This window comes from Manis pentadactyla, chromosome 17 (assembly GCF_030020395.1).
Source record: "Manis pentadactyla isolate mManPen7 chromosome 17, mManPen7.hap1, whole genome shotgun sequence".
NCBI lineage: Eukaryota > Metazoa > Chordata > Mammalia > Pholidota > Manidae > Manis > Manis pentadactyla.
In genome coordinates, this window is record NC_080035.1 from 48,944,064 (window position 1) to 48,962,950 (window position 18,887).

The following is an 18,887-nucleotide window of genomic DNA, read 5'->3' on the forward strand; positions in this document are numbered from 1 at the left end:
CTCTACAGGTCAGCAGTTCCTACTTTGAAAAAAAGGGAGAGAGTGAGCGAAATACACCAGTCTTTTCTTCTTCACTGATGAATTAGAGAACTCACACCTCTTCATATGAAAGTCCAGAGAAAAACATGTCCAGCAGGTGGGTTTTGCCTGCGGTGCAGATGTATCCCCTAGGGGACTTCAGGAAGTGTAAGTGGGTACTCCTGCCATTTAGCAGGAGTGCCAGAGCTGCCAAATATCTTGCAAAGCACACTACAGCCCCATGCAATGAACAGTCATCCTGTATATAATCCAGTAGCACTCCTGTTGAAAAGCTCTGCTGAGAACCCTTCCATAAGGGAACAGGAGGAGCAAGGAATGAGGCCCACAGTTTTGTGGGAGAGCAAGTATGTGTGCACATGCACAGCTGCACCTGTGGGAACACAACCAAGGTCATGACAACTGTGATTTCCTTTTTTAAAACTAAAGGTATAATTTATGTTTGACAATCATCACCCTTCTTAGTGGACACCTCTGAGACCTAACCACTACCAAGGTGTAGAACAGTCTGTCACCTCCAAAAAGTCCCCCATACCTTTGAAGTCAACTCTTCCTTCCCAAGCCCCTGGCAACTACTGATCTGTGTTATGTTTCCACAATTTTGCCTTTTCCAGAATATCATATAAATGAAAATATACTTTTGAATCTGGCTTCTTCGCTTAGCATAGCACATTTGAGACTCATTCATGTTGTTCCATGTATCAGTAGTCTGTTCCTTTTTATTGTTTGCTAATATTCCATTGCAGACGAACCGCAGTTTATCCATTTCCCACTTAAGGGGCATTTCGTGTGAAATCTTAACCTTTAGAGAGGTAGGCTGCAGGTAAAATAAGTATCTTTGAAAAAGCCAGATCCAAACCTGAATTTGCCATATCTCTTCCCATATTCTCTACCAACTCCTTCAGAAAACTTTTCTGATTTAAGTAACCCCACTTAGTGAACCCATGTTCATACACGCACTTCTCATACCATTTACTGTGTTGTAATAGGTTCTCCTAATAGACTTCAAACTCATTAGGATAGGTATGGTGTCTCATTTAATATTTCTGTCCAAGGCACAAGTATAATCAGAGCATATAAGATGTTAATTAATATTTATTAAATAAATGTTTGAACGAATGACAAATAAACACAGGGGCTCATTTATGTAGTATCAACAATTATTTTAATAATATATTAGCTAACAGCTCAGCTCAAATGTTTTGTCCTCCAATTGGGTTGAAAGCAGGAAATTCACAGTCACATGATATACAAAAGGATTCGTTGATCAGAACCTAGGATTTAATTTCTCAGTGTCTAAGATGTATTCCAGAAAAGCTTTACCAAGACTTAACAAGTAACTGTTAATTATGACCATAATTCTTTGGGGTCATAGAATTAGGTAGGGCACCTAAATGGAACGCCTTTTTTTTAACCTACATGCTGAGGGGTGCCATTTTTTTTAAACCTATGTGCTGGGTCCTGTGAGTTTTCCTACTAAATCATCAAACTTAGGAATGGTCTTGAGGACCCCCAACATACCTGGAATTCTCAGAAAGGTTGGGAAAAAAACAAAAATATAGTCCATTTCAGTATACTTTTTCTAATCCAGTATTTCTGATAGCTTTTTAATCATATCAATTTTTCTAAAACATACTTTAAGTATGTGCCAGATCTTGAACTGGCATGTTTTGCTTACTCCGTTTATGGAAAATGTCCACAGCATACCCTAATTGGCAATATCTGACTTGCCTTCTATAAAAGACAAATTAGTTTGCAGTATTGATTACTAAAGGTTGTCTCATCAAGATTCATGAGAACAAATGTTTATTTTATCTGCATTTATAATTTTAGAAAATGAATAGGAAAATGTAGTTTTCCTTTATTTTGTAATGAGACATAATATAAATAAACATGATCTATATACCTCAAATTATAAGATGAAGAAGATAAGTCATGGAATTCTTTGAAAAAAATGTTTATGTACATCATTGAAATCCTAAATCTACCTGTTAGAAGAATTAAATAACAAGTATCAAAGTCAGAAAGAACTCAATTAACTGTATACATCATTATTATACTCTTTAAGTGTACCCAGTGAAAGGCATATGCCATTAAAATGAATCCATCTCTGATCCTAGTATATGATATAGACTTTGTGTGCGGTAAAAAATATTATATAAGGTGAAATAACATAAAGGTTAGTTATAATTGGAATAAATGTTTCATAATATGACTTGTTTTGAATGTTAATGAGTCATAGCAAATGTTAATTATAGCCTTAGACTTTTAGCCAATGAATCATGAAAAATTTGGTGGCCCTTGAAAATATTCCAGTTAGAATTTAAAAGTCAATGTCAATAATCCATTTTATTGGCTCTTTGAAGGTAATTTTTTTAAACTTCCCAAGGATGAGTACTTGGGATAAGAAAAGTGGAAAAAAATAGTTTATTTTTACATATATGGGGAAAATATTTTTATTACTCATTTCTAATTGATATTTAGTTAGCTGTATTTTCATGAGAATCTTCTTCAAAGTAAATATATTTTATGTATTAGCACAGAAGACAAAAACAGCAAAAAAAACAAACTTTGGATAAATGTGGCCACTAATTCCTTAGTGCATCTCTACCAAATACCTGCATTCAGAAGATCTCATAAAGATCCCCTATAGACCAAATGCCTGGCTTTCTGATGTCGTGCTGTATGCCTAAGAGAATTTGTTTAAGAGGGAAAGGGATATCTGTACAGGTTTTTTGTGCTTTGTCAGTCATTAAAGCTTCCATAGAGGTACCCAAAGGGGTCCAAAGCTCCATAAAAGATTTGGGATGAGAAGGGATACTTCCTTTGAAAGAAAAATGAAAGAAAATTATTGTGAAAGCTATTATCAACTAATTTTAGAAAAGAGGTCATATGAAATGGGAGATTTGAAAAATGTCCCTTAAAGCACCTGGCTAGTACCCTTTGGAAAGTTTTCTTACACTCCCAGATTATCTGTTTCCCAGTTGGAAGCCCACTGATGACAACTGCTTTCTTAAGTATTCCTAGGATTCTTTCTAACTTGACAACCATATCCACTTGCAAGTAGGGAATATATTGCTGCCGTGGATAATATGGGACAAACATGGAAATTGAAGCTTATGCTTAACTCATTTTCTGGGCTTTCTGTTGGTTTTGGGGGTTCTATTTATGATTCCACACTACTCAATCCCCAGTTTACTGGCCATTTTTAATTGTGTCTTGTTATACAAGATACAATTTGAGTCTTCTGGAGCAGAAATATGATATGATATTAGGGTGTCATAAGCAATAGTCATGCCTTAGTAGTAGCTCTGTTAACTTACTGATGACAGTAATGTGGTTTGTCTGTCCAAGAGATACAATATTATCAGATGTAAAATATGTAATGACAAAAATATGTACCTCCAACATTAATGCAGTGATTTATGTTTCTAAATATTATTTTGAGTGGCATTATAATGCATGCAAATATATACATTTCCAACTGGGAAGAAAGAGATTTTATGTTTCTTGTGTTGAAACTTGGGTTCTTTATAAAAGAATTCATGACACTTAAATGATAAAAAGTTAAGAACTACCAGTTCTGGCAGTGTAGCAATAGTCAGCCACTGATTCCCTTTCATATAATCTCTGGCCAGTTATCGCTGAATTTTCTACCATGACTTCCTATAATTTAGCCAATAATTGTCCCAAACTAGAAAGTGTATTGCCCTTAATATATTTATATGTTTGTTAATATAGTAAATCTTTTTCTAAATGTGCAATATTAAAGTTATCCAATTGTTTGGCATCCAGAATTAGCATAACCACTCTTTAAGCACACCCAGTAGTGAAAAGGAAGAGGGAAGGGAGGGAGGGAGGGAAGAGAAGAAGGGAAAGGATGGGAGGGGAGCAGGAAGAGAAGGAAAAAAAAAGGATCATGGTGAAAAATCCAGATACAGATGAATATCACATCAAATAGATTATTACATGTAAAAAAAACCCATTATCTGTTAAAGAAAATAACATATTACATATAATACATACATAAGAAAATAATATAGTACTTACTGGCTATCTTACCCTTTGGAAATAAAATATAAATATTGCCATATTTAAATATAACTCATTCTCTGTTTTAGAAAGAAAAATAGCATGACTATTGCTTATAACATCCTAACATTAAATACATTAAATCATATTTCTGCTCTAGAAGGGTCAATATACTAACAAATCTGTCCACATAAAACAACAAAGTTAGCACCAACTGACGAATGGGATTGAAAATAAATGAACCTGTGGTAGATTACTAAAAATATCTAGGAAAACAACTTCTATTCAATTTATTTTCATAATTTGTTAGTGACCTAATTCAGCCTAGTCAAAAAAAATATGCTTGTAATGCATATCTATAATTCAAATATAAAGCAAAAGAAACTGGTATAAACTATGCATCCCATTGTCATTTCATTTATTTTCTTTATTAAGCACATCTTTATCTAGCTCTTTAGAAACCAATTCTTTATCCAGGATGGCAGATTCAGAAATTATGTATAAAATTTCTGCATATTTCTTGCTTTAAATTTTAAACTGGTCTATTTTATAATTTCTAAAGGAAAATTCAGACCAATCTCATACACAATAATGTGCACTTTTTTCAAGAGAACTGCTATTTATATGCTTTGCCAACTCCTCAGAAACCACAGCTATCCCCATCTCTATAAAATGAATAGTAAGAAGTTATGGAACCATCTATATTCTATCTATAAATTCAACTGAAAATATTAGGGAAACTTTGACGTAAATAAATTTGGGGAAATATGAAAAAAGCTTATTTACTTGAACTTTTTTTTTCTTGCAAAACAGCCAATAGAATCAACACATAGTGGTTATACAGACATTAAATAAGCTGAGAAAACCTCCAAATATTTGAAATTCACATTTTTCCACAGTCCTACATGCCTCTGAGAATTGCACTCAATTCGGAAATGCTTGGGAATGCAGCTCCTAATTCCCCTGAAGAGAAGTTTCTTTCCATTTTGAGTTTCTCAGCCACAAACTAATCAGTCTTAATTGTTCCCAGCTGTGATTTCTTCTCCCAAGGGTTGCTTCCTGCTGGTACCTATGTAGTATAGAAATCACAGTTTTGTTAAACTCCAATAAATACATGGTAGCTTTGTAGAAGCTTATTTACTATACCAGAGTTCAAGAACTGTAACTATCAAGTAAACTTACATTCAACTTGGAATACTGACCACATAATGAAGAGCACTCTTTTTCAAAGGGGTGACAAGATATTGAGCAATCAAAATTGAAATTTTTTATATTTTTATTTGTAATGGTTATGTGTGTGTATGTGTGTATATATATAGATATATAGATATATATCTATATATATATACATGTCTATATATACATATATGTTATCCCTTATATGCAAAACATTTTTCTTAATATTTGGAATTTTCATTTATAGCAAAAAGATTTTGAAAATAGTTCAAAACTACATGATTCCATCTGAAAAAACACTTTGTAATAACACCAAAAGAGTGAATTAAAATAGGAAAACATTGCCACATTAAGGTCTTCATAAAATTAAATAATTGGCTGTTCTTTACATTTTTTACTATTTAATCTCAAAAAGGGAAAAAAAGATTATAAAAATCTTTCTCAAATTTCTTAATCCTGGTTAGTGGAAAAGCATTTTAAAATGATATCACCCAAAAAGAGTATCAAGATTTTATATTTTCTAGTTTATCTATGGTGCAAATTCAACCATTATTTTTAATGAGTCAATTTCTACTAATTAATTTCTTACAAAGATAAAAAAGAAGCAACAGCAACAGAAAAACTAGTAGAAGTTAACTACATCTAAAAGTGATTTAAGAAGTGACTGTGTGCTTTTTTATTAAAACCAGTGAATCTGAAGCTTCAATTAAGGAACCACAATTCATGGCTATTAGCTTGACTAATAAACTTTGTTACTAGGCAGAAAACTGAAGCTAATGAAGACAAACTATCAAAGCTTAAGAACAGGTTGCAATTGGCAGAAGTTAAGCAAGTTCAAAATGCCTAAATAAGAAAATTTGCAAAACAACAGTAAGAAAACCACAGAAACAATTGTTCTTTTGCATCTGTGGTCTTAATGAACTTACTGCATATATGACACAGCAAGATTTATTTGTGCTCAAAATAGTACATACATAATATCAACATGTAATACATACATATAAAGCACTATAGAATTTTACCATAATGAGAAAAAAAATTTTTAATGAAAATATTTACACATTTTCAGGGTTATGTGGAGTTTCTTAGTGTTCATTTTATTTCTGAAGAGGATTTTATAAATAATAATTCACCATCCTATGGCTAAGCCTATGCTGTATTTATACTAATCTATGTGTTCTGAAAAACACTATTAAGACAGAGATGAAATCCAGAAAATCTAAATGAAGATAAGGATTGAGTAATTCACATTAGCCTACACAGTAGGCCAATTACATCATCAAGTAGTTTAGGGTCAGGTGAGGATCCTGGCAATAGGAACTTCCATTGTCCCAACACTCCACCCCTCCAGGATTCTCACCTCACAATCTATGTGCCCTCAATCTTCCTTAATGGTCCCTGTGAGAGAAAACTGGAGCATTGTAACCAAATTCCACAACAGCAACAGAGGAAAACAGCAACTTATAGATAACAATGAAAATTATGATACAGATAACAAAAATTACAGTAATCCTCAAGTCTGAGGAGATCGATTGCCACTAAGTGATCAAGCCAGCTGTATTTAAATGAGCCCCAGTTCATGATTCACACTTTCTACAGGAGGCCAGTAGAGGTACTGAAAGGGAGCTCCTTGCACACCCAGTAAGTTGCAGTTTTTGCTAGGGTGTGTACACAACCCACAAAGACATTAGAGGAGATTAACCTTAAGTGCAGTAAGACATATGTTTTAAAATACTAACATAGGCAAATGTTGTCCATCAAGTGAGATGCATGCAAGAGAGTTGTCCTATGATAGGACTGTGGCAGGAAGGGGGTCCCACCCAGGTCTTGTATACCATACTTTTATCCCATCCCTATGGAGGTTACTGAGGGGTCCATGTATATAGTGCTACTGGAGGTACATGCACTGGCCATAAAGATAAAACTTCCCAATAAGATGCTCTTACCTTCTGGCCATTTAGGGTACACTACTGTGATGTTTGGGGACAACTCTGCCATTAAACCAGGAATGCATAGGAGGTTAACCTCCAGGCCTTGTCCTCAAGGTCCTAGGAGGGCCAGACATTACTGATCCATGTGTCAAAACACCCAAGGCCAAGTCCACTGAATGGAGTCTCTGGGATTTATCGCAGTAAGTGCTCGTAGCAAGATATTATTCTGGTAGCCAAACTCCAAGTTTCAATGATTCCTCCTTGATTTGTACTTGCAGTTGTATAGGGGAGGTAGCAGTGTGTGTTAGCATGTCTACAGGGCTCAATGTCCCTTTCCAGGGCTTCTCATTCAAATGCTGTTACTGTCCATAAGCAGGCTGACCATCCCCATAGACCAGTGGTGTCTGACTTCAGACCAGATTTTAACAAACCACTGTACCTCTCTATCATACCTTCCCCAGGATTATACAGTACATGAAACTTCTACTTTATCCCTAATTATTTCACTTATTCTTGTAGTGCATGTCCAGTAAAGTGGATACCTTGATCATTCTCAGTTACCTGCAGTCAGCCATAGGCTGCAAAGAGATGCTCTAGGCCTCTTTTGGTCATTCGCTGGTCTGCCCAACATGCAGGAAAAGAAACTAGAAGTCCACTCGCTGTGTCCACACAGGTCATGATATATCGATACCCTTCTGACAAAGGCAAACACCCAGTATAGTCTATCTGCCACCTGATGAGGGCATCAATCCCTTAGCTTCATCCCATGTTACTGTGGGAGTTGGTGTAAGTCTCTTTTAGAGCATACAATGCACTCCTGCTGGGCTCTGCTGACTTCTTCAAAGGTTAAAGGCAGGCCCCACTGATGGGCTACAGCCCACATTGTCTTTTGCCCCACATGCAGCAAATGATGATGTAACCACTGGGCCACATCAGATGTAGGCTTTCCTTCTAGCCAACATACCTCGGCCAATTCGTCTGCTCCATCATTTCCTGGGGATGCCAGTGGTAAATGACCTGTCACATGATACACTGTAACTGTTTTAGTCTGACCACAGGCCCATAAGACTGACACAATTCTTGCCCCCAAAGGGGTCAGTGAACAACCATCCAGTTGGCATGGTACCATGTTGGTAGCCACAGGGTCAAGCCCCAATAGATGCCCCAGCTGTCAGTGCAAACAACTACTGGGGAGGGTTCCTGGGTAATTACAAGCCGCACTGCCTGCAACTCTGCCCATTAACTGCTCTTCCCCACCATCTTCCATCCAACTGTCTCAGTCTTAGGATGGAAAGCTATAGCCCTCCATTTCAGGGGCTGCCCTTGACTGGAGCCATCTATATATCGTGCATATTCGGGTATCTGGGCTCTTCCCTCCCAGTAAGGGCTCTCTGCTATGAATGGCTCTAAAGCAAATTCTTCCTGCCTTTCACTGGTGTGTGTCACTAGCCCCAACAAGCATTGAAGTTCTTCATTTAAGGGGCTAGAGCAAGCAATCCTCTGCTGTAGGTATGCACCCCAGTTGACCAGTGTAGGCATCTATGCCATGCCACTCTATGGCTTTTGGGTCCAGTCTTCTATTCATCCGTGATGGAGTAGGTGGTTATTACCTTCACTGGGGCCATCCTGGTGATGGGCTCTGTAGCTAGCTAGCAAGACATGGTACATGGCAGCCAATTGCTTTTCTATTAAGGTGTACTGTACTTCTCCTTTCCAGAGTTGTGACTAAAATCCAATAGGTTAGCATGTCTTTTCAAGCCCCAACCATAGCCATCTTTTTTGTTACATGAATATCCAGCTCAAAGTGCCTTGATGGGTCTATCACACTCAAGGCCTGCATAGCCTCAACTGCCCTTTTTTCAGTGGGGAAAGCAAATGCATATGTCTCATCCCAGTCCCACCTGATACCCTTTCATACCAACTAGTATAAGGGCTTCAGAATTTGTGCCAAGTGCAGGAGATAAATGCTTTCCAGCAGCCTAAAAGACACACAAATACTTGTAATAATGCCACAGTTGTAGGGATAGGGAAGTCCTGGACTTTATCTATGACTGCTTCTGGATTAACTTTAGTGTTACCCAACCAGGCTACCCCCAAGAATTTGACTGACAAACCAGGACCCTGAACCTTGGTGCTGTCCACATCCCATCTTTTCTCTTGCAGATGTTGCAGCAGTCTAGGTGCTGCACCTTCTAGATCTGAAAGAGAATCAGAAGTAAGCATGGTATCATCAATAAAATGATACAGCCACACCATTGGTGGTTTCTCCCATGCCACCAAGTCCTGAGCTACAAGTCCCTGACAGATGGTGGGACTGTGAAGGCACCCCATGGAAGGACAGTGAAAGTGCATTGCTGTCCTTCCCACGTGAAGGCAGACTGGTCCTGATTTTCCTTTACTATGTCAATAGAAGAGAAGGCATTAGCAAGATCCACAACATAATGATATGTCCCTAGTTAATAACTGAGGGTGTACATAAGACCTGCAATAGAGGGGATGGCAGCATGCAGAGGGGTATGACTTTATTCAGTTTTCTGTAATCCACAGTCATCTGCCAGGAGCCATCTGGTTTTTACTGGCCACACTGGGGAATTAAAAGGGCTACAGGTGGGCTTTATAATACCCACCTTTTCCAGTTCCTGGAGGGTTTATCCAATTTCTTCATGCCTTCCAGGCAATTTGTATTGTTTGGTATTAGTCACCTGCCAAGGCAAAGGCAAAGCTACAGGAGGATGCTTAGCAGGTCTCCTCAGAACTGCCTTCACCACACATAGTCTGAGCTTAGTCTGAGCTTATCTGTAGTGGTCTGCAGCCATAGGCCCTGCAAGATATCTATCCCCAAAATATATTTGGGGATGGGGATATATACATATATTACTCCTTTGGGGGGTAAATGCCCTATTCCCAACAAGATTTCTCTCTGTATCCATCTATAATAGTGGGTGCCTTGGAAAACCACTCAGGGTTGTCATAAATCAGTGAGCATTCATCTCCTGTGTCTACCAGAGCCATATTGTACATTCACTGGGGACCAATGAATTGATATTTCAACATGTGGCCTCCAGTCCCCACCTGGTCCACAAAGCCAGGTGCCTCAACCCTCCCCTCAGTCAAACCGTATTACCCAATCATCATCTGTGCAGGTTTAGGTGAGGTTGTCTCACTCTCCAGCAGGAAGTCTTGTAGACAAACAGGCTATACTTGTGTCTCTGTCTCCAGCCTCTGCTTCTTGGTCCTCAGTGGCCGAAACCACTAATCTCACTTCAGTTGTTGCCACTGCTTCAGTAAGATTCTATTTGACTTCCCATCCAATTTCTGTCTGCTCTTGCCCTTACTAAATTAACCCACATCTGGGTCCTCATGACCTTCATGAGGCCCTTTAGACCTTTCATCTCAGTAGCAGACCATACTCCCTGTCACACCTGCATCACTTCCACCTCCCCCAAATCTGCCACAGTACAGGTAACTGCATTTATGGGATTCCCTAAGTGAGGGGCAAAAATGGCCACTAAGGGTCCAAAGAGTGATGAGGGAGTCTTTTGTGGTTCTGTAGCCCTCATCCCTGCTGTAAACAGCTCCTCTTCTGGGTCATAATTTACTAGGTTATAAATGGCATTTTCATGCCTAACTCCTTTAACACCTGTTGGACCTTGATATATGTCTGCCATCTAGCAGGGGAAGATGGCAAGTCACCCTGATTGGGCCGTACAGTATGAAGTATGGCCATTACCAACTTGAGAAGTGAATGATTCCCTGGGGTCTGGTGTATATTCTTCAGTCACTGCTGAAAGTCAGGATGAGTTGTCAGGGAACCCAATCTTCCCATATCTGATCCAGACAGAATGATCGCAACCACCCCTCCATCCCAAAGCTGCAGGAGCCAGGCTGATATGGACTCTGAGGGTTTCTGCCAAAACCAGGAGGACAAATCCATTAGCTCTGCCTGCCTGTGTATAGGGGTGGAGATCAGAGAGCTCCATAACCTGAAGAGGGTCCTCTACCTCTCCCAGAGGAACCTGTGTTTGCTGCATCTTTATTTTCTTGACTACAACTGGGTGGGATTACAATAGAAGAGGGGTTGGTGCTTCCAGCAGCACCTCTACTTCCTTGTTTTCCCCCAGCTCCTCCACCATTTCCTGGGCTGACAGCAGCTTTCTCATTCCAAAGAGTGCAACCTCTTCTATGTCATTTAGCTTTTCCACAGTGCCTCACAGCAATAATATCTCAGTCTTCAATAGCTCTATTACCCTTTCCTCAATACTTTGCAACTGGCATTTGCATGCTGCCTCTTCTTGTGCTTCTCTCAGAAGTACGTTCTTCTCCTTCATGTCTTCTGCCTCTTCCACAGTGCCTTGCCATGCCACTGTCTCATTCTACAATCAATTTTTTCTTCCTCCACAGCACCTAGCATCTCACGTTCTTGCACTGCCTCTTCTCATGCTTCTTGCCAGGGTATGTCCTTCTCCTTCATGGCCTTTATCTCTTCCACAGTGCCTCACAGTAACGGCATCTCATTCTTCAATCAATTTTTACTTCCTCCAGCCTCACAGTGATGCCATCTCATTCTTCAATCAATTTTTACTTCCTCCACAGTATCTTGCAGCCTGTGTTCTTGTGCTGTCTATTCTTGTGTTACCATTATATCCTTTAGCATCTCCATAGCACCTCACAGTGATGCCATCTCAGTCAAAAATGAATTTTTTTCTTCCTAAGGACCTTAACTTATTATGCTTCTTGCAGGAGCATGTTCTTTTCCTTTACAACCCTCCTTAATGCTGTGAGGAATAGCCAACCCACCATTCCCACTGCCACATGGGCACTCTGTTTCTCCAAGGACCTCTGTACTTTGCAGAGGGCCTCCTTTATTGCCTCAGACATAACTTCCACCTCCCCCCAGTCCTGGGGAGGGACCCACTCCTCTAGGAGGCAAGTCGTTATGGACCACATGCCCATTGGGGGATACCTAAGTGTCTTCCATCCATAGAGGCAGCCCACTGAAATACCCCTCTCATGAGGGTAACTTATTCCATTTTTTTTTTCGGTTTGAAGGGAATCCTGCTGACTATACCAACTGTTTCACTTGAGGGGGATTGCCCCCAGGCAAGTTCACTCTGGATTTGATGAGACTGAATAACAACAATGTAATGTTAAGGGTAAAACAGTTTATACCAAGTTTTATTTTCATGGTGGCAGGTTGAATGCTGGAATCACATCTGCCTCTGGGGTGTGCAGTCCTTCTCTGTCTAGCCTCTGGGCAGAGCACTGGGTGGAGCTCTTTATATAGTTACAAACACCAGCAATAAGGGCTCATTTACAAGATAAATAAGCATTAGCTTACACAGTGGGCCAATTACATCATCAAGTAGTTTAGGATTAGGTGATGATCCTGGCCATAGGAACTTCCATTTTCTCCACACTCTAAAAGGTAAAGCAGACTGTATTGTGATGCTGAAGGGAAAAGGCCTCCAGATGAAGTTGCACTGAACACTGTATTTTCAGTTGAAAGTCTCGGAAACAGTGGTACATTGTTAATCCACAGCTAAATTTTTTTTTTAATTAATGGAGAAGGGAAGGGATTGATAATCCATTCTTGTCCCTTTCAAAGAAACCAGCAGAGACTTTAATAGTCATATAGGGTAAATGTGACAAAATTGAAGATTTAGGTTTCTCTTTTAAGACATTTGCTGAATTCTCAAGATGCCTGAAGAAGCAAGTTAATAAGTAATGTCAGAGAATTTTCTTCATTTACTCTTTGTAAAGGACAGAAGCATCCTCCAAGGATAGGGATCCTAGTGAATAATTTGGAAAATTGCAAATTCTAGGGTCAAAGACAAAGAACCAACCAGAGGTAGACTGAGTTTACTCAGAATCAGCTCAGCTTAGGAATGGAATATTATGATATCAAGCCCCCTTTTCTGTTTCCTAAACAGAGGTAGGTAATTGTGTTGTGTTCACAATGTGTTCATTCAGTTAGAGCCATTAGACACCAAATTAATTGATTACCAAGGGATGAAACCTCAGAAGGTGATCCACTTACTGGAGTTAGCAGACATATACTTTAAAGTAATAATGATTAATATGTTGATAAAAAAACAGAAGAGAGAAGGAGAAAATAAGTAAAAAAGGAATTTAATCATAGAATTGAGATACCTACAAAATGAGTAATGACAAGTTAATTCTATACCTGATGACATAATACCTAAAATTAAGAACTTGTTGCTTGGGTTTACTGGCAGAATGGACTCAGAAAAAGGCAGTGTAAGTAAATTGGGAGATAGTTCAAAAGAAAATACAGTAACCAAATACCTGAATAAAAAAAAAGACTGGAAAATAAAGAAAAGGACATGAGAAACACAAAGTGATAATAGTGTATAAAGCAATTAGTGAAAAATCTTAAATATATGAAATTGGTGAAGAAAAAAATGGGATGAAAGAAATATCAAAAGAAACAATGACTGAAAGTTGAACAAAATTAATGGAAAAGATTGATAAATATTTTTAGAGAGCTTTACAAACCTGAAGCAAGATAATTACACAGTAATTCATATATAGGCACACACTGATGAAACTGTTGAAGAACAAAAAGAAAGGAAATATTCTTAAAAACAGCTATAGAAAAAAGACTGCTTTCAAAGGAGCAACCTTAAGAATGACAGCAGATTTGTAACAGAAATCTTGGAAGCCAAAAAGACAAGGAATGCAGGAAAAAAATTAGATAATTGCCATCCTAAAATTGTATGCTTGGTGAAAAATGTCTACTCTATGATTCCATGTATATAAAGTTCAAAATCAGATAAAACTATGTCAATCTTGAGGCTATATTCCTGGAGGGGGAATGAGTAGGCTTTGGGATACTGGTAATATTCTATTTCTTGATCTGGGTTCTTATGTCACAGCTGTATGTGTCCGTTTTATGGAAATTCTTTGAATTCTACATTTATGACTGGTTCTCTTTTCTGTGTATATATATATATATATAGTTTACTAAAATGTTGACATGAAAGTAAGAGAAAGAACAAAGAATTCTAGTCTGTGCTCAAGACACCTGTTCCTACATACTTAAATCTGAATTTATCTGAAACTCACTGGAGGTTGCTTAAATTGGTGGCTTTTGGAAGTTTTCTCATTCTGATCACTGTATCTGGCCAAATAGGAGGGAATAAGAGCAAGTGAGGAAAGAAGTGACTTTAAAATGCTAATAAAGAGGGCGTCCTTAGCAAGTTTTCTTTTTCTGCTGCCATTGACACCTTACTGAGCTGAGGTTTAAATATTGATTGGGAAGGTATCTTTAGAGAATTATCTATCCAGCCTTTTGTTTTACATCAGGCTAATCCTGGACTGAAATTAAAGATGTATATACATATAAAATTAAGATATGTATTTAAGATTTAAGCATTTTCCAGGGATAGTTTGAGATATATTCTGTGTACTCCAACCTTACCACTTTTATGGCGCCTAGGTATAGTCTCTTTCCCATTAGGAGCCCTGATATGAGGGATGTGTCTTACATATGATCAGAGTTACCACTAGTTGCTCTGAAGCCACTTTGTTTTAGAGTTCACAGCTCTTGCTGTCCATAAAGTGGTGTATTTCCTTGTTCCACCTGTGCTGCTGCTAATCTCCACATTTCTGGTGATATTTTTTCTTGGGAAATAGGGAAGTGGTTCCCACATAATTACCTCCAAGTATATTAATCTGTTTCTATATATCTGAATCCTATTTATAGTGTTCAAATTCTTTCTCAAGAGGCTGGTGGGGTCCCTGTGAATCAGGGAATGTTCCTGAACATTCCTAAGTAAAGAATGTCCCTAAATATTTTATGAATTAGGATACTTCCTTGCCAAATGGCCAAAAATCACTATTTTTACAAACAGTATATCAAAGTCTTAACTTTGTACTTTCCAAGATTCCAAAATAAATGTCAAAAATCAATTTTGCAGGGCATGCAAAGGATAAATCAATGCAGAGAGTTGTAAAAGCAGCATCTTAAATTTCAGTCCATGATTAGCCTGACATAAAAAGAAAGGCTGAATAGATAACTTCTCTAAAGATACCATCCCAATCAATACCTCCATATTCAAACCTCAGCTCCATCAGGTGGCAGTGATAACAGAAAAGGAAAATTTGCTAAGGATACCCTCTTTCCCGCAAATATTTAAGCCACTAATTTTCTCACTTGCTTTATTTTCTCCTACTTAGCCAGATATAGTGACCATCATGAGAGCTCTTCCAAACGCTATCAATTTGAATTTCAACCAGTGATAAGAAAAAACACTAAGAAATACTGAAAATCATTCACATTTGTCTACTTAGATCTTTATTTTCTAGAACTGTAAGACTCTACTATTCCTGTTTATCTAAGATATTGAAGTGAATTGCATTCATTTGTACATTTCTTTACCTTCAGCTCCAGTTTTGGGAAAATTGTTTGTGATAGGTTAAGTTCTGGTGTAACAGAATATCCCAAAAATGCAGTGGTTTAAAAAAAGTTTCATTTCTTACCTAAGCAAGTTGACAGTGTGTTTGACTGATGCTTCAGGAGATCTGTCTTCTATGTAATGGCTCAGCCTCACACTTCCATATCATTTTTTGCTTTCATGACCACATTGCAATGGTGAAAGTGCTAAAGAGTCTCAAAATTAAAGGGTTCATCCTCAAAGAGACATGGATCATTTCTGCTCATATTTCATTAGGAACATAAACCAATGGCCACATGTAACTTTAAGAGGGCAGAGAAGTAAGTGTCTAACCCCTGAAAGCTTGTTCTTATAGAACTAGTAATAAAGAAATATGTGGAGTAACTCATATTTTAGATCAGTCACCCAATCTTGACCAAGTCTTTATCTTTAATATAAAGAGAAAAGAAATACTTAAACATGAAGAAAGTAAGTGAACAGCAGATAAGAAAAAACAGTTTTCTACTCTATTAGTGACGAATTCTGAGGACAACCTTAGCTTAGCTTTGTAGGAAGACTGATTTAACAGGTCAGTGATGTCATCTATGAGCACAAGAAAAAAGTATTGTGTTACAAATTGACTTATTGACCCAATTTCTAATCTTTCTGCATCTGTGTCTGCATGGCCACTCTATCATATAACACAAGGTTGACTCTGTCACTTGTTTTGGCCAATAACATGTGGTTAAAAGTGTAGTTTATAAGCCAAGGCCTCAAAGTCCTCCTGTGTCTCCCCTTGCTCTCTCACATCTCTTCTATTCTCATGAGAACTCCCCCCAAGTAGTGCTCTGGTCACAGGAGGATGAGAGATACATGAAAGGGAACCATCCTGGTCCCCACAGCCTGAAGCAGGGCTACCTCAGGCATCCCACAGACCTACACGAAATGAGAGGCGAAACCACAAAGCTGAGCCTGGCCTCCCTCAGTGGAACTCTGCCAGCCTCCAGAGGCAGAACAGCTACAAATGATTGTTGTTTAAAGCCATGGAATTTCTGGAGAATTTGTTATGCAGCAAAAACTAGTTAAGAACTAAACTAATACATTGTACATGTGCCAGCTACTGGCCATTCATAAATTACCATGGATTAAAAAAACAACAAAATCTAGAAAAACAAAAAGGGTGAGAGACCATCACAGAAAGAAAAAGAAAGGAAAACATTCTTGAAGAGGATTAGGAAAGAAAAATAAGAATAATAAGAATGAATATATTTAATGTGATTATTTTATAACTTTTAAGATACAGGAACTAAGAGTATAGGTCCAGTTTTGTGAGTATATGAAAAAATTTCAAGGTTACAAAATTTTACATTTTATATAAGAATTGATTTCATTTTAAAATCAGAAAAATCATGAAACTGGAATGGTATCTTATAATATACATGAATGACCATTAATAATCAGTCTATAAGATTTTAAACGAACATGATGCTTTTTACAAAATCCTGTTGTATTAGAATTAAGGGGATGTCTGAGTTTTGAAGGAGGTAATATTTGGAAAAACAGTATTATTTCTAACAGTAAAATCATAGAATTTTGTGACTTAATGAAATACATAAAAATATAAATAGATTCTTCCAGATAAATTTCAGAATGACAGTTTTTCAAATGAGATATTTATGAAAGCTAATTCAAAGTATCTTCTGCAGTGAAGAATGATACCAAGAGGGTAGCCAGCTCCTAGCTAAAATACATAGGAGAAATATTGATTTGCCAGGTGAGGCCAACCCAAACTTACATTTTCAGAAGTAGACAAGGGTGAAAGCAAATAAAAAACATAGTGAGAGGTCGGGAGTACCTGGGGATTAACAGCTGACGACTTGGTCAAAGTGACCCCAAGCTGACTTTCTCTTGTAGATGATACTAAGAGACTCAAGCCCAAAGATTCTCACCTTTCCTTGCATTGGGGTCACTTGGGATGCTTTTTAAAATACAGATGCCCAGACATCATCTCACATTCCACGGGTCTGACGTTGGTATTTTTTAAAAGATCTCTATGCCATTTTAAAGCATAAATAGGGATAATAATCATCAGGACTTTGACTTACTCCAAGTACACATAAGTCAATTAATGATTAATTACAGTTACCAACTCTCTAATCCCAGGCTGTTCCTAGTCTCATTGCTTTCAATCTGATTGGGTCAAGGGCTCTGATAATCAGAACCTGGAGAAATTGTCTGTTGTTAAATATTTACAAAGTAACCCAGTGATATTTCTGTAAACGGTGCCTCACACTAGTCAAGGTGGATTACATAGCAAATACAGGCAAAACATTAACAGTTAACCCCTCCTAAAAATCTGCCGTATTTATAGAAATGATTATGCAAAAAGTGCAGTTATATGAATCAGAGTACATGTTTAGTTTCAGCATTATGCTATGTAAGGAACTGAACAGAAAAAATCCTCTAATCTCATAGGTTTAACTTTTGCAAAATAGAACACATTTTAAATATATATAACATAATATTGAAGCTATATTTACAGGTGATTTATAAAAAAGTCACAGAAAAAAATATTCGCTAAATACTAAAATCCAAGTATAGGAGCTGGGTACATGGAATACAAAAGAGCAAGACTGGCCCTTCTACTGAAAACAAAGGATGGAAGGAAAGAAAGGAGAGAGGGAGGGAGGAAGAGAAGAGTAAGAATTCCGAGGGGAAATCAAGCAAATAAAACAATGAAACAATTTGAAACTTGCTACTTGCCAACCTTGCCATTTGATCGAAACGATTACATTAGAAAACTTCTTTTGGAGTTATTTTCTGTAAACATTGATGTGCTTGCAACTACAGAAAATCTCCATTCCTCCTACAGTTAATTGTAGCCTACAAAATAGCAGTCATAAAATAAGTAGTAAGATCCTTAGCATTTTAGCCAGAAAAAAAAAAAAACAATTTAACAATGAAAACTGTGCTATCCCTGTTTCTTTTCCATAGGACGATCTTTCTGATTCTCATCCACATTTGGAAATTAATCATCTGCCTATAGGGGAGAAATCCATCCTCCTCCTCCGGCCGCAGCTGGGCAGGCGATAGAACAACTGGGCAGTAGGCAGCATGAGCAGAGGGAGCCCACATTTCCTGCTCAGAGAGGGTAGGAAAGAAAACAGGAATAGAAGGGTTTTGTTGTTGTTTAAGCCAGAAATGTCAAAGTGCCTTTGTTAAAAAACAACAGGCATTGATTTCCTGTTCCGTAACTTGTGATTGGTGGATTATTTTTACATTTATCTTAATGAGGTTATACCCTGCTCTGAGATTT

The 18,887-nt window shown here is 37.7% G+C and overlaps 1 long non-coding RNA gene across 1 annotated transcript; it reads right to left on the bottom strand.

Annotated features, from left to right (window-relative positions):
* Window positions 1-4,836: 4,836 nt before the first annotated feature.
* Window positions 4,837-17,660, bottom strand: LOC118916713 (uncharacterized). The gene is made up of 2 exons (XR_005026501.2): window positions 17,521-17,660; window positions 4,837-5,137 (listed from the first exon to the last, which is right to left on the bottom strand). It is a non-coding gene; the product is annotated as an uncharacterized LOC118916713 (long non-coding RNA).
* Window positions 17,661-18,887: the final 1,227 nt, after the last annotated feature.